Source organism: Alnus glutinosa, chromosome 1, assembly GCF_958979055.1.
Source record: "Alnus glutinosa chromosome 1, dhAlnGlut1.1, whole genome shotgun sequence".
Taxonomy (NCBI): domain Eukaryota; kingdom Viridiplantae; phylum Streptophyta; class Magnoliopsida; order Fagales; family Betulaceae; genus Alnus; species Alnus glutinosa.
In genome coordinates, this window is record NC_084886.1 from 33,511,540 (window position 1) to 33,527,335 (window position 15,796).

Here is a 15,796-nt window from a genome sequence, read left to right on the forward strand (position 1 = left end):
CTAACGTACAGAAGTATTGACCAGTGATTTGATCTCATTCTTGTACATCAAAGTGACGTACACTTCACATATGAGTTCGCAATCTTCTCAAGATTTAGAGTAACTATTATAAGTCATCATGCACGTACATCATTCTTAATCACAATGTTGAAAGAATGATGACTCATGTAGTCCATTTGGTTCATGGCACTACCTTGCACTTACACCAACATATCAACCCGAAGCCATTTCTGCTTCTCTTAATCAAGATATATCGATAAGGTTGACATGTTATAGTCTAGATGGATTTCTCAATTCCATTTACAACTACGAACAATCTTTTATAAATTACAAAGACTTATGACTATGATACTACGAACAATCTTTTATAAATTACAAAGACTTATGACTATGATATTTTGTGTGATAATCTCATTACTCACACCTTATTCAAAAACAATGTAACTTCGGGACCTTACATGTATATCATATGAAATATTCAAACATATATGTATAGGTAAAGCTTTAATATATATATATATATATATATGTCCAATGTTTAATATTTTACAATTTATAGAAAAGTAACTTAATATAATTGGACACCAGTTCCAACATAATCACACATTTTTCACAAAATAGAGTTCAGAGTAATCAAAACAGTATTTCATGTGAGTTGTAAACATGTATGTTTTGATACATAAAATAATCACGGTATGCGAAAAAGTAATAATAAAAAGTATCCATGTGAGTTTTACTCATTTGTATCGCAGTTCTCGTCTAAAAAGTCTCATTGAGGCTCCACAACCTCGAAATTTGAGAAAAACCTATCATTAGCCTTAATCCCAAGCTAAAATAAATCTTAATTCCTAAATAGCTCAAAATAGGCTTTCTGTTCGTCAGTTGATTGTTCGGCCAGGAAAGTCAAACGTTTGGCTTTGACATCAATCGTTCGTCCAGTGAAGATCGAACATTTGGTGCTCAAGCAGAATCATAAATCCGAACCTAAAAGCTACAAAACCATTTCTAAGCAAGTCCTAAGGTCTTAATATGATCTCAAAAGAGCCTTAAGCCTAATAACTCCTCAATGCAAAACTCGGTCTGCCAAACCTCACCAAACTACTAATATATCACTAAACTAGTATTAAGGTAAAAAAACAAGTAAGGATGTAAAACTAGCTAGAGATATGATCAAAACAGTATGTAAACAACATAATAACTCTACAAAAATAAACTAGGCTAAGAAGGTTACCTCATGGGGGGGGGAGAATGGCTTCTTCCTCCTTCAAAACACTCTCATACACACACAAAGAATATACTAAGCAGGAGGGGGTGGAAATGGTTTGAAGGGCGTAAGGGTAGGGGGTATTTATAGGAGAAGAAATCGGGGTGGATAAGGATCAACTGATATGGCCTTTGGCGAACATTTGTTAAGTGAATCTCAAACGTTCATGTACCATTTAGGGTTAGGCGATCGTTCGGGGTATGGTATGATGCACATGCTGAGGCGTGGGATGTACCTTTTGACACATAGGACAACATATCAACAATCGTTCATGGTGGGAACTGAAAACGTCCCTGGTGGGTTACAAATGTTCTTGGTAGGAACTGCGAACGTTCGGTCAACACAAAAAGTCAAAAAAGTCTCAATTTTCAACTAAGACCTAATTAACTTTTTTTTAATTATTTGGGGCACTACTGTAATACCCCAGATTTTTTTTAAAATTTATTAATTGGTTTAAAAAAAAAAAATTCACAACTTGCACGGCAAGTTGTCTTGTTTATTAAAAATTTTTTTTCTCTCTTCTTTCTTTTCTGCATCTTCCTTCTTCGTTACTTTTTCTTTCTCTCTTCTTCCTTCTTCATTTCTTCTTTCTTTCCTTCCACCTGAGACACGGTGAGACAGAGAGAGATGCCGAAGGAGAGAGTTGCAGAGAGAGAGAGAGAGAAGCAAAGATGAGAGACCGAGAGAGACAAAGAGAGATGCCGAAAAGAAGACCCGACCCCTGGGAGGTCCGATTTTCCGACCAACCACGGTGGGTCGGAGCAGAGGACGCCGGCAATGCTATTTCCGGCGGGCCAGGTGTTGTTCCGGCCGAACCCCACGACCCGTGAGCCCAGAGAACCCGAGAGACCCGAGAACCCGTGACTCACGACCCGTGACCCGTTGAACCTGACAGCTAGAAGTCTGGTTTTTCCGGCGATTTTCGGTGGTTCCAGTGGCGATTTCCGGTGGGTTGAAGCAGAGGCGAAGTCCGGTGGCCAGAGAACGCGATTTCCGGCGAGACAGAGCTGCGCTTTCTGTGGGGCGTTGTCGGAGGCGATTTCCGGTGACTTGGAGTGCGATTCCAGCGAGCTTCAGTAGGATTTTCCGGCGACTCTTTAGTCCAGAAACAATGGGTAATTTCTGGGTTATACTTGTTTATATGTGTGATGTTTTTCGGTGTTAATCTTTGGATTTAATCTGTATAGTTAAAGCTTGGAGTTTGATCTTGTGTTTTGCTATTTTTGGACATAGATTTGATTGTGTGTGTGTTTTTGGGTAGAACCCGTAAGGTTTATGGCTTATTAATGTTCTCTCTGTTGTGGTTTAACTGGTAGGGTAAAGTGGTCGTGTGTTCTATGAAGTTGCTGTGATGATGGGTTTTTCTGAGTTGATATTCCTGTCTTGAGTATTAATATTTCTTGTTGTGTTTTCTGGGGGATTGGCAGTGGCAATACGGGTGTGATATGGGTTTGAATTCTTGATGAACCTGTGTAACCAATTGTGAGTATATGGGCATTTATGGATTTGATTGTGCCCTAATATTGATGAACTGTGATGTGATCAAGAGAACTGATTTGAGCTATGGCTACTGTTGTTGAGTCTTGCTAGCCGGTTAGTTGTTCTCTGTTAGCAGTGTTTTGATTAGCTGGGTTGTGATGATTTTGGAAGCTAGAATTATTGTAGACTGATTATGTGTTTATGATAACTTGTTATTGGGAGTTTTAGTTGTTAACGGACAGCGTGTGTTTAAGCTGTATTTTGGGGATAATGATCCACGGACTGATCAATTTTAGGAGTCTTTAATTTCTATTTAACCGTTTGTGGGGGTAGTAGCCGTGGGTAGTGTTTTGGGTTGTGGTGTTGATAGTTGAATGTGTACTGATTTTGAGTATTACCCAGTTGCTCGATATTTGGATTGATTATTCCATTTTGGCTAAATGGGAAGAATTTGGAAGTTAATTATTGATGGTGTGTGGTTGGGCGGGCATGATTCTGCTTGGTGGAAGTATTGAGTTATGGTTACTATTCTGACTATGAAGGATTTTTGGGATGATTTGTCTTGGGTTTGGGATCTAGTTGAATTTGTAGACTTTGTTTCTAAAATTGAATCTTATATGTTTTAATTTTGGAAAGAGATTTTGTGTGTGTATATATATATAGAACAATTTAGTCTAAGTCTTAGAATTGAATTTCAGAACGCTCCGCTAAATTCATCCTTATGTTTTATTTAGGTAGAAGCTCGACCCTAACGCTAATGGAAAGTTCAGGTAAGGGGATACAACATCGAAAAACCCCCAACAAGATTTTGTTACAAATCTTTTGAAAAAGTGTTGGGGAATTTTACAAAGCGTTTGCTTATGTGATTTTTAATGCCAAGCTTTATTATTACTTATATGTTATTGTTTAAGAATTTTGAGCATAACTCACAGATATGATTAAGAGCATACTAAAGTTATGATTTATGCATAATTACAGATATGATTAAAAGCATTTTCAAAGTTATGAATTATGCATACTTATAATGATGAAAAAGAGAGCATTTGAAAGTTATGACTATAGAGCATTCCAAAGAATATGACTCTATTCATGAATACAGTTTTGAAAGAAAAGAGAATCTAAAGTTAAATTCTGCACATGACTACAGTTATGAAAGCGGCTCTTACAGTTTTGAAATAAAGTATACAAATAAAGCAGAGCCTACAGTATTACAGAAAAATGTTCATGTGCAGTAATTGTTTAACCCTGAGGCACTATTACAGTTAGGATTGGTACCCATAGGGTAGCATGGCAAGCATACCATAAGTTGGTGTATGCTACCAGCTGAGGTTGGCCTTCACCTAGGGAAGATCCCCAACTCGGAACGGCTCTCTCCTGTGACGACAGGCTGAGTCCATAGGTCTGTGTGACAAAAGCCAACGTGCTCCGCTCACGGGTAACAGCGGTTTAGAGTCTGTAAAGGGTTAAACCACAGATAAAGAATTAAAGAGAAAACTGATAAAAAGAATTTACTGAATCATTAGAAAATCTGTTTAATTGTTCATCTTGTTAATTGCATAAACTGTCATTCTTATACCATTGTTCATATGCTATGCCATCTGTCCTAAAACAATACATTTCATTTTATGAATCATGCTTTAATATGTGTTTTCTTATAAAACATAAACAGTCTAGTATGTCATTTCTTAGACAATTTTCATAATTTGAATCTCCAACTTATACTCAATCTAAAATCACATATTCACACTTCTAAACATCATCGTAACCTTAATATATTCAAAGACACTTAAATCATCTAAAATAAATTAAAATCAACATACTATTGGTTTAGGTTATAAATCAATTTATATTATGCAATTCATCATATGTGAAATTAATTCTTAGCAGTGAGTAGAATAAATCTGTCATCATGCATGACTAAAGATCATGGCAAGAAGGTTTTACAGCATGTTTTATTCCCCTGGTGTTGTATTTTCCTTACTGAGTTGTCGAACTCACCCCTTTTCCCTCCACCCTTTCCAGATGACCCAATATGATGACGTCATTTCTTGGTATTGGCATATATCTCGCAAAGAGCAATAGATCATTGCGGACCGACCAAATCTTTACTTTGTATAGTATGTTTCTTTTGGAGAATTCAAGGTGTTGTAAAGAATTATTAATAAAAAGGTATAAAAATAGGAAGTTTAAATTTATATGATTTTAGTACTCAAACTCACGTTTCCCTTATATCCCAAAACGGGGGCGTGACAACTACAGACCCAGCCTAGGCCACTAGCAAACCCACGACGGGGTCTGGTGGTGACCCTGCCATGGGTCTAGTGACCCATGACAGGCTAACCTTGTGACCCAGTGTAGGTCACTCTGTGACCCAACACGGGTCACTCCATGAACCACGTTGGGTCATGGCTAACTCACAGCTGGGTCACCTTGTTATCCACGAGTCTTTTTTTTAATAATTAAATAGGAAAAGAAACAAAAAGTGAGGGCATTTTCATCATTTTTAAGGGTACCGTTAGGATTTAACAGGAAATCTTAATAGAGGGGGGGACATTGCAACAAATTAAAGATTGATGGGTGAAATTGAGAGTTTTTGAACTGTGAGGGCGTAGTTTCAAATCGAGTGAAAATTCAGGGAGTTTTATGAAGTTTCCCCTATTTTATTTGAAAACATTGTTGAATTGGTCCATATGAGAAGGAAATCGTACCTATTTCTCTTTTGATTGTGGCTACCGATGCTCTGTGTTCCATGGGTGAGGAAGTGTTTTGCCATCTAGCGTCTCTAGGTGGTATTTTTCAAGGTGCTTGCAATCAACCACTCGTTTTGGGCTTACCCAGCTTGGTCCTAGCTTTTCGTCCGGAGAGTTCTTAGTGGCCAAAGTTATTTCATGCAAGAGAAATGCTATGGATCCGGAAGATTTTCCCAAGGGACCCTTTCGGATTGATCTGGAACCAACGTGGCTGATGCCACGTCTGTTAAAATAATAAATAAATAAATAAATAATTGTTTGTTTCGTGTTGCAGTTAATGTTAGGAGAGAGGGCTGACGTGATAGACATGCATAGAAAATTGGTACTTTCGTTGAAAAAAAAAACCTACAAAAAATGGGCGCCATGTTCACCTCTCTTTCTTTCTCCAAGTTGTAGTACTTTTATTGACAAACCTGTCCTTTCTTTCATTTCACCCCAAAATTTTTCTCTCCCACCAAAGAGCTCCTCCATCCCCTATAACCTTCGTACAACTCGCAGCGACAGTTGTCACCCACCAATGACACCACCACCAACAAACGAGAACACCTCCCACCATCTACAACCGTCACCACCAAACGCCATCCATCAAAGCAAGAAACTAAGCAGTACTGCTTCTCTCTTTCTCTCTCTCTCTCTCTCTCTCTCTCTCTCTCTCTCTCTCTCTCTCTCTCAGGATATTTAGGTTTTGGTAATGTCTATTGCATGCTGCTTCCTGTTGAAAAAAAATAGCTTTTTTCTTCTCTATAAACTATAATGGGGTGGTTACACCATGTGATATGCTCTGGTATTTCATCCGTAGCTTTTATTTTGCATTTTGACAATACATTGTAAGTTCATTATGAGTTGTGGCATTTATTTAACAGTTATGCTTTGTGTGACGTTGTTTGGTAGTGAATTAAAACAATATAGAAATTTTTTCTGGGTAAGTTGTGAGTTGTGATGGCATTCCCCAGGGTAAGTTGTGGAGTCCTGAGTTTGTTGCATGGATACTCTAAATTAACAAAGCTTGCGTGGGGGAATCACTCACAAGCTTGGATTAAGCAGATTATTGTAAGTATTTTACTTACTGAGCAAAAGAAAAGATTTTCAAATGGTTTTTAAACATGATACTAATGTTTTAATTCGAGTTGATAATATGTTGTGATGATATGTGTTTTACGCCTTATTTCAATGCTTTATGAGTTTTATAATATGTTTACAAATAGTGTTGAAAGAATATGGTATTGAATGATGCATGAACACAAAAGAAAGTACACAAAGATTTTATGGCACGAAGCATGATGCATAGACATGAAACAAAATGTATTATGAATACTATCATGACAAGGTTGAGGATTCAACAATAGTGATAGAGATAACTCTCACGATTGTACAAGCTAGTCTCTCATGAGTATGTTACGAATGAAACTAAAACTATTTTGCAAAGGTTTGCTAGGCATGTTACGCATGAAAACGAAATGTTAGGAAAACCTGCAGGGCAAAGGTTCCCTAGGTATGTTACGCAAATGAATGAACAATTCTAGACAAATGTTTCCAGTACCCATTTGCATGATTATGAAGTATGACATGTTTTATTATGGATTTCATGCTAGATGTATCATTATGTATATGTGACTGAATGAGACAATGCATATGTATATTGCTACAGCTAGATTGCATATGATGTTTTGATGATGTTTCTTACTTAGATATGTCCATATGTATGTGTTCTCCAAAGGTTGTAGAATGTATGTATATGAGTGTAGCTGGGTCATGATGTTTGGTTGTATGTTTTGTCTAGATGCGCCTATATGTATGTGTTCTCCGAAGATTGCAGAATGCATGTATATGAGTGTAGTTGGATTATATGTTGTACACATGGATATATATTAAATTGGTTTGTATGAAAATATTTCCAAGCAGGAGATTGGTTAGCATACATACATTCTCAGCTGAATAATATGTTTTAAATGTTTTTATAGCTACTGTGTTTACTTCATAAGTTACAGTATATATTAAAAAGAAAAGCTAAACTAAGTAGTTGTTATTGTAAACTCATGTAGAAAGTGAAATGTCGGCTTAGTGCAAAAGTCAGTCATTTCTATACTTACTGAGACCATAAACTCATTAATCCACCAATGCGAATGTGGTTAACTCTACGATTGCATAGACCATGTTGTTGATGCAGGTGTTGAGGATGTAGATGAGAATCTTGTAGCCTTATACTTAGGCTACTATGACTGAGGATGTCGGATGCTAGAGTTTACCGTCGAACTATGGTGTTGTCCATTATTATATTGGATATTTTTTGTTATGTATTTAGAAAACTTTTGTATATGGCATTGTGTCATATGTGTCACACCTTTTATATAGCCATTCTTTTGTTTGTAATATATACAATGTACAAGATTTAATCACATAAATGTTTATTTCAGCTTTGTGTGCTATATATGTTTCTCATCATTATATGGTTAGAAGTTTTTGATGCTATGTGTAATCTCTGATGTGATATGCTCATGTTATATGTTTGTAGTATGTTCAGGTTTTATGATGATTAGGTTCATAGCGTGTAGTCATGCCACTACGATGATCTGTTCCAAAAAAAATAGGTCGTTACAATTAGTTTTATGTGATGATTAAGGGCTCCCACGAACCATTGTTTTATAATTTTAATTGTTCTTGTTGTTGGTTTTTCTTTTTTTGATAATTATAGAAGAAATTAATGTCCTGTTTATGTCTACACAATTATAAAGGAATGTTTCACCACCAAAATGCAACTACCTCACTCCATCTCTTCATTTCATTGTCTCCATATCTTACACATTTTTCAATGAAAAATGAAAAAATTAAAAGAATAATAAATAGCACCTCTAACAACTGTTTCTTGTTGAAATTTGAATGAAAGTAGGCTTAATGAGTATGCTCTCCCACAAATTTTGTGACAACCCATATCTTGGGCTTCTCCCTCTTCACCAAAACATTGCCAAGTAGCATTCCCCAAATCAACACAGAAAAAAACTAACAAAAATAAAAAATAAAAAAAATGGTTGAGTCCAATAAATACCTTTTTTTAAAGATACATAGATAAAGTTTATAGAGTAATTATTTCACTCTCAAATAATTTTTTTTTTATTACTTATTCGTATCATTGTAAAAGGAAATAATAATGTATTGTGAATAATAATTAATTGAATATAAAAGGAAACTACACTTAACCCCCTGAGAGAATTCCTAGTGAACTCCTCAAAGTTTAGTCGAATTTTGGCTTATAAATATACCTTTGTTATTTTAGCTATCCATTTTTTAAAAGCATCAAATATCAAACTCTCTAAATATTTTATACTTTAAATAAATACTATTTTTTTTATTGGTTTTAAAGCAACCACTTCCAACCACTTTCAACTGTCATGAAACCAAAATTGAATATTAAACATCAACCACTTCAACATCAAACATCTCAAAAATCTACTTTGCTTGAACGTCGTGTCTCTAGAGAATTAATGACAATTAATGAGGAGAATTAATGACAACTTGAACCTTTTCATTTGTATCTGACCATTCAATTAAACAAACTAACTACCATGAATTAATGTGGAGAATTAATGACAATTTTAACATTTCCATTCATCTAGTGCAACTTAGAGTATTTGTATCTAGTACGTGCAATTAATGGCTAGATTTGAAAAGCATTCAATTGACTTCAATTGAATGCTTTTTCCTAGTTTGTTCAACAATGGGCAAGAGTTAATTAATTCAATTGAATGCTTTATTTATGGTGCACAACCGTTTGTTCAGTAACATACTCGGAAATGATACATCTTTCACTTTCAATCTTTGTTTTCTCTCTATGGCTTGCTCTCTTTTTCAAAAAATGATTCTTATCAAATTAGACTCTGATGAAGAGCTAGAGATAATTGCAAAACTTGTTACGGAAGAAGAAAGATCAACATTACATGGTCTTTGTAAACAATGTCGCACATTCATCAGGCGTGATCGCTTGCACGCCGAGAAAGATCTTTTTCGTGACTATTTTGCTGAACGACCACTATATCCTCAAAAATATTTTCGAAGGAGGTTTCAGATGAGTCATCTTCTTTTTTGTCGTATTCAAAATGCAGTTGAAGCTCACGATATTTATTTTGTCCAACGAAGAGAAAGTTCCAAAAGACTTTGGTTTTTCTTCCCTTCAAAAGATAACTGTGACACTTAGAATGCTTGCATATGGTGTTACCGCTGATTTTATGGACGAATACTTAAAGATTGGAGAACCCACCGTAATAGAGAGTCTAAAAATATTTGTTGAAGCAATGATTTTAATTTTTTCAGAACAATACTTAAGGTCACCCAATAATCTAGACATTGCTAGATTGTAAGTAGAAGGTGAAAAGCATGGATTTCTATGCATGTTGGGGAGCATTGATTGCATGCATTGGAAATGGAAGAACTGTCCAGTTGCGTGGCAATGTATGTATTTTGGTCATATCCACGAACCAACTATTATTTTGAAGCAGTGCCTTCATATGATCTTTGGATATGGCATGCTTTTTTTGGGTTATTCGGGTCTCATAATGATATAAACGTACTAGATAGGTATTTTTTTTAAAAAAAAAAAAAAAAAATTTGACCTCGCTCAAGGATGTGCTCCTTTTGTCAACTACACAATTAATGATCATAACTATACAATGGGATACTACATCGCTGATGTTATATATCCGCAATGGGCAACATTTGTAAAAACAATTTCATCTCCCCAATGGAATAGGAGAAAACACTTTGCTGCAGCCCAATAGTCGGTAAGGAAGGATGTGGAGCGTGCCTTCGGAGTACTTCAAGCACGATTTGCAATAGTGTGTGGGCCTGCACAATTTTTTCACCTCGAAACGTTAAAAGACATTACGATGGCATGCGTAATTTTACATAATATAATCGTTGAAGATGAGCGGGATAGCAATGGAGCAGAAGACTTCGAATATTAACAATTCAACGAACCACTTAAACCTATGACATCTGTGCCTACAAATGACTATAGTGAGTTTATTCAACCCCATTATTGTATTAGAGATAAGGAAACTCATTCTTAACACCAGTTGGACCTCGTTGAGCACTTATGGCAACTGTATAATGAGGCATAAGAACTTGTTATGATCATTATTATTGGTTATTTAGAAAACTTTTGAGCTACTGGTTATTTAGACAAACTTTTGTTATTTAGGAACTTGTCATGATCACATTTGGTTTGTATTAATGAATATGTACTACTTTGCATTGAATCGGCATATGGATCTTATTGATGAATGTGGAGTTAATGAAAATGTATGTCAATTATATGTTGTATAGTTCATCATGATTATGTCAACATCATACTCTATTTTCTTCTGCATTATCATCTTGTCTCATTCAATACAAAATGTCCAAATCAACAAATGTGGTCAACTACAGTCAAGTCTCATTCAATTCAAAATATCCAGAGCAACAACTGTGGTCAACTATGGTCAAGTCTCATTTAGTACAAAATGTCCAAAAACAGTAGATCATGATTAGTATAAGATAATTTAACCGAGAAGCACATAATTAGAACAATCTAATTAGGCCTTCAAGTAGCTACAAAATTAGGCCTCTAGGGCACACTAGCAAAATAGAATGGAACTAAAATTAAAACTAGTGGCTTCAAAAGTAAAGAACTAACAAAAAAGAGAGTGATATTTTGGCCTTCAAGGATTGTCTTTTTGACCTTCAAGGGTTGCCTTTTTGCGTCGATGAACATATTCTAACCCATCTTCATCTAATAGACTTGTATCCATGAACATAAACTCTTTTTCCTCTCTCTTCTTTCAACCGAAGCACTTTTTCTCTCAAGCGCAACTTATTGGTCGCTCTAAGTTTATAAAAGCTCTGGGTGAGGCCTCGTCTTCCTCTAGATTTATTGAATCTTGAGTATTAGTACGAGATCTCACAATAGAATTTTTCTTTGGTTTTGTAATTTCTATATGAGCAAGCCATTTTGGATGAAATCTCAACAATAACTAACAATGTTCAAAGTGAAATTTTGTTCCTTGAAACTCGTGATACATGAGTTTTGCCTTCCCAATCTGAAAAAATTAAAAAATTTAACATAATTAGAATATTTTGGAATAAATAGAACATATTCCAAAAATATTGATAAGAAGTCATAATTAGAATATACATTGTCTTAATCATTCAGATCACTTTGAGGCCTTAATTCAACTTGGGCTAAGTAACCACAAAATTTATTTACCGCTTGTTGAATCACAGACCACCTATTCATTAAAGAGTTTTGATTACGGTGGAAATTAAAGGTCTTCTGCTCATGAAAGTAGTCTCAAATTCTACACCAATATTTCTTATGTTTTTCTTCATTTCCTTGAACCGCATCCATGGTAATTTTAATCCACGACGATATTAGCATATTGTCTTCATCCATGTTGAAGTTGCCACCCCGTAATAGTTTTTTAACAATGACTTCAACCTCCTCCTCCATTTGGGGTGGAGGCTCTTAGTGTTCAAACGTTTTACCTGTAGATTCTATGAAAATTTCATCAACACTATCAATACTAAGAAGATTGGTGAAATACGGGACTTGGTTTGAATCCATCCCTAAAATCAAAAGATAATTTTTAAGGTGAAGTCATTGGATATTGATAACAAATAGTACCTGAGACATTAACATATCAATAACAAATAGCACCTAGGACATTAACAAACAACACATGGGACAAACAGCACCTGAGACACAATTACATTCTTAGTTTAGCGCTCGTAGCCGAAAGTCTTATCTAGAATTCTTTCTATGATAGGCAATGGAAATTCATCTTTAAGGCCAATAGCATACGCATCAAATGACCGGTTAATGATAAAATAAATAAATAAATAAGAAATGAGTTTATCTAGAAGCTAACAATGCGTAAAAACCACAATAGTGCACAATGAAATAAAAGTATGACTATTCAACTCTATGGTGGAATTTAGGATGGCAAGGAAGCTTCTTAAACTTGGGATAATACAACGAGTTGACACACCTGGTCAAATTTTTGTCATTAAATTTGTTAAAAATACAGCTATTAGTGTATTTTCATTTCTCCAAGCATTTATACATTATAAACATATCCCACAACACACCAAATCTAGAAATATCACACTCACACCCCATATTAGATAACTTTCAGTGACATACTTTCCAACTAAGGTGAAGCACTAATCCAAAGTTTTATAAATCTGAGTATGGATGAAAGGAAAGGACAATGCTTAAAATTAGCTCCATCAATAAGTACTTCTAAGCAATCCCCAACCCTTTACGTCATTTTTTTTATACTCACACATAGGCTGAAAGACCAAAGACTTAATCCACAACCTCCATTAGATGGAACAACACGGGTCATGAATAGTTTGAAGAGGGAGATCGCTTCGAGGCTGCTGAACAGAGGGGATCCGAACCCACTACTCAAATTTCACACATTTTACACTACCCACTATCACAGTGCAAATATTGGCTTCGATGGAGACAAGACAAAAAAAAAACAAACAAGTCAGAGAAACATAGATACTTCAAATGACACATATTGCTAAACATTGAAATAATTTGGCCTTCATTCAACATATCACATGTTGGAATTGGTATCTAAAACTCCAATTGCATTAAGTTGCTTTTCTATAAATTGTATAATATTGAACATTGGACAAATATATATATATATATATATATATATATATATATATATTATAGCTTTACATGTACATATATCTTTGTATATTTCATATGATATAGATGTAAGGTCCCTAAGTCATATTGCACTTGACTAAGGTGTGAGTAATGAGATTATCACACAGAAGATCATAGTTATAAGTCCTTGTAATTTATAAAAAGACTGTTTGTAGTCGTAAATGGAACTGAAAAATCCATATAGACTATAATATGTCAACTTTAACGATTTATCTTGATTATGAGAAGTAGGAAAGGCTTTAAGTTTATATGTTGGTGTAAGTGCAAGGTAGTGTCATGCACCGAATGGACTACGAGAGTCATCATTCTTTCAACACTGTGATTAAGAATGATGTACGTGCATGATGACTTATAATAGTTACTCTAAATACTGAGAAGATTGCGAACTCATATATGAAGTGTAGGTCACTTTGATGTACAAGAATGAGATCAAATCACTGGTCAACACTTCTGAGCGTTGGGTGATCGCATGTAGTATTGTAGGAACACATTCTTCAAGAAGGAATCCAAATCCTTTGTCATGGAACAAAGCGATAAGGAATATTCCCTTTGATGTAAATTTAATGGGATTGATTATCCTAAAGCTTGGGCCTGAGTGTTTTAGTGGTATTTACTGAAATTTTTTTTGTGCAAGGTAGGATGAAAAACTCACAAGATACAAAAATGACATATCATGTAATTAAATCAGGAATATCTAGGAAAATAAGTAGTAAACTAAGTAACAGTGTATTGACTTTGGTTCGACTAGAAAATGATTTCATGGAGGGGTAATATGTAATAAATAAGTATGTCACTGAGATTAATTCATTAATTTGAAAATACATATTAGAGACCAGTCACATTTGTTTAGTGGAATCACCTATGATTAAATAGGGTCGTGTGATATTGTCACAAACCTATTTAAAGCTAATTGTATTTTTCCCTTTAGGTCCCTCTTTGAGCTGATGTAAATTGACCATATGCTATGAGCTTCGGTTATGTATTTATTTATTTATTTTAAAGTGCTTTATTTGATAAAACATGGGCCAAAGGAATATGATTTCTAAGTTGCTCATTACTTAGAGATGATTGGGCTTAGGAATTAATCTCTATGAGCTTAAGCAATTAAATTACTATGGGCTTATAAATTAATTTCTATGGACTTAAGCAATTAAAGAGCTATGGGCTCTTAGAATTAATTCCAAAGGTTTAAGTAGAGATAAATGAGCATTGGGCCTTATGGATAAAACCCAAGCTCATACTAGAAAATTAGTAGCAATTGAACTATAATTAAAAACGTAGTCCTAGATAGGGGTGGGCAAATTATCCGACTACGGCCTACCGACCTCTTACCGAACCAAATCGAACCACCATGGACCACCTACCGACTCTACTGACTAATTTCAGTTCGGTATTTGGTATAAAACTTTGTTCCAAAAGTCGGTTCGATTCGGTAGTCAGTTCGGTTAAAATTTTAATCGACTTACCGAACTGCCTTTTAACCAACCAATTAACCGAACTGACATAAAACGAAACAACATCGTTTTAGTAAGGACGAAACGACGTCATTTCGTTTGATCCTTTTTTTTTTTTTTTTTTTTTTTTTTTTTTTTTCCTTTAAAAAAATTAAAACGACGTTGTTTCATTATCCATGTTAACCGAATGTTGACCGATTTAACTGACTTAGCCGATTGCCTATTAACCGACTTAACCGACTTAACCGACCGCCTATCGACCGACTTAACCGATATTTTCGAAAATATAATTTGTCGGAATAAGTTGGTCAATTAACTGACTTAACCGAAACCAACCGAACCGATACCCACCCCTAGTCCTAGGTAGTAGGGATTGTAATTGTAGTTCTCCTATGACTCCTATCCTATCTATGCTACCTAGATAGTAGGGATGAGAATTATAGTTCTCCTATGACTCCAATCTTATCTATACCACAACTCTTTCTTATCTCCTAACCATATCATGAGTGTAAATCCAAGTCTATAAACAGAGGGCTATAGTGAAGTATTATTTACCAATTCACTGCTTCAAGTTGTGAGTCCACACTCACCGTTATATTTGTGACGACCCTTTTTTTTTTTTTTGAAAACATATAATGAGTCATCACAGTGGCACGACAATATGTCGCTCAGCCAACATACGGTACACATTCCATAATATGTACCTGATAATCAGAGTTACATCTACGCAGCGGATAACACATAATAATATTATCAACATAGCGGAAGGTACATCTATAGACAATAGTTAATCACAACAAAAGAGTTATTGATATATCTATCTGTTTTAGGCTTTTACATAGCTATTAAATACATACTAAAAGACTGGCTCATGAATACAAGTGTCACAGGCGACATGAGCCATAAACAAAGTCTACCAAAAGGCGAACAACACATGGTCCAACCATTATAATTGTCGCGTCGGGCGTTGGTCATAACGTCCCAAGTACTATGCTATGAAGTCATTCATTAGATCCACTGAACCTGCAATCAAAGCATCAAAGTCTGTACGGTTGTAGGGTTAACCACATCCGTATAGGTGAAAGTATGAGTTCACCACCTCAGTAGTATAAGACTCACTACGGAGTAAACA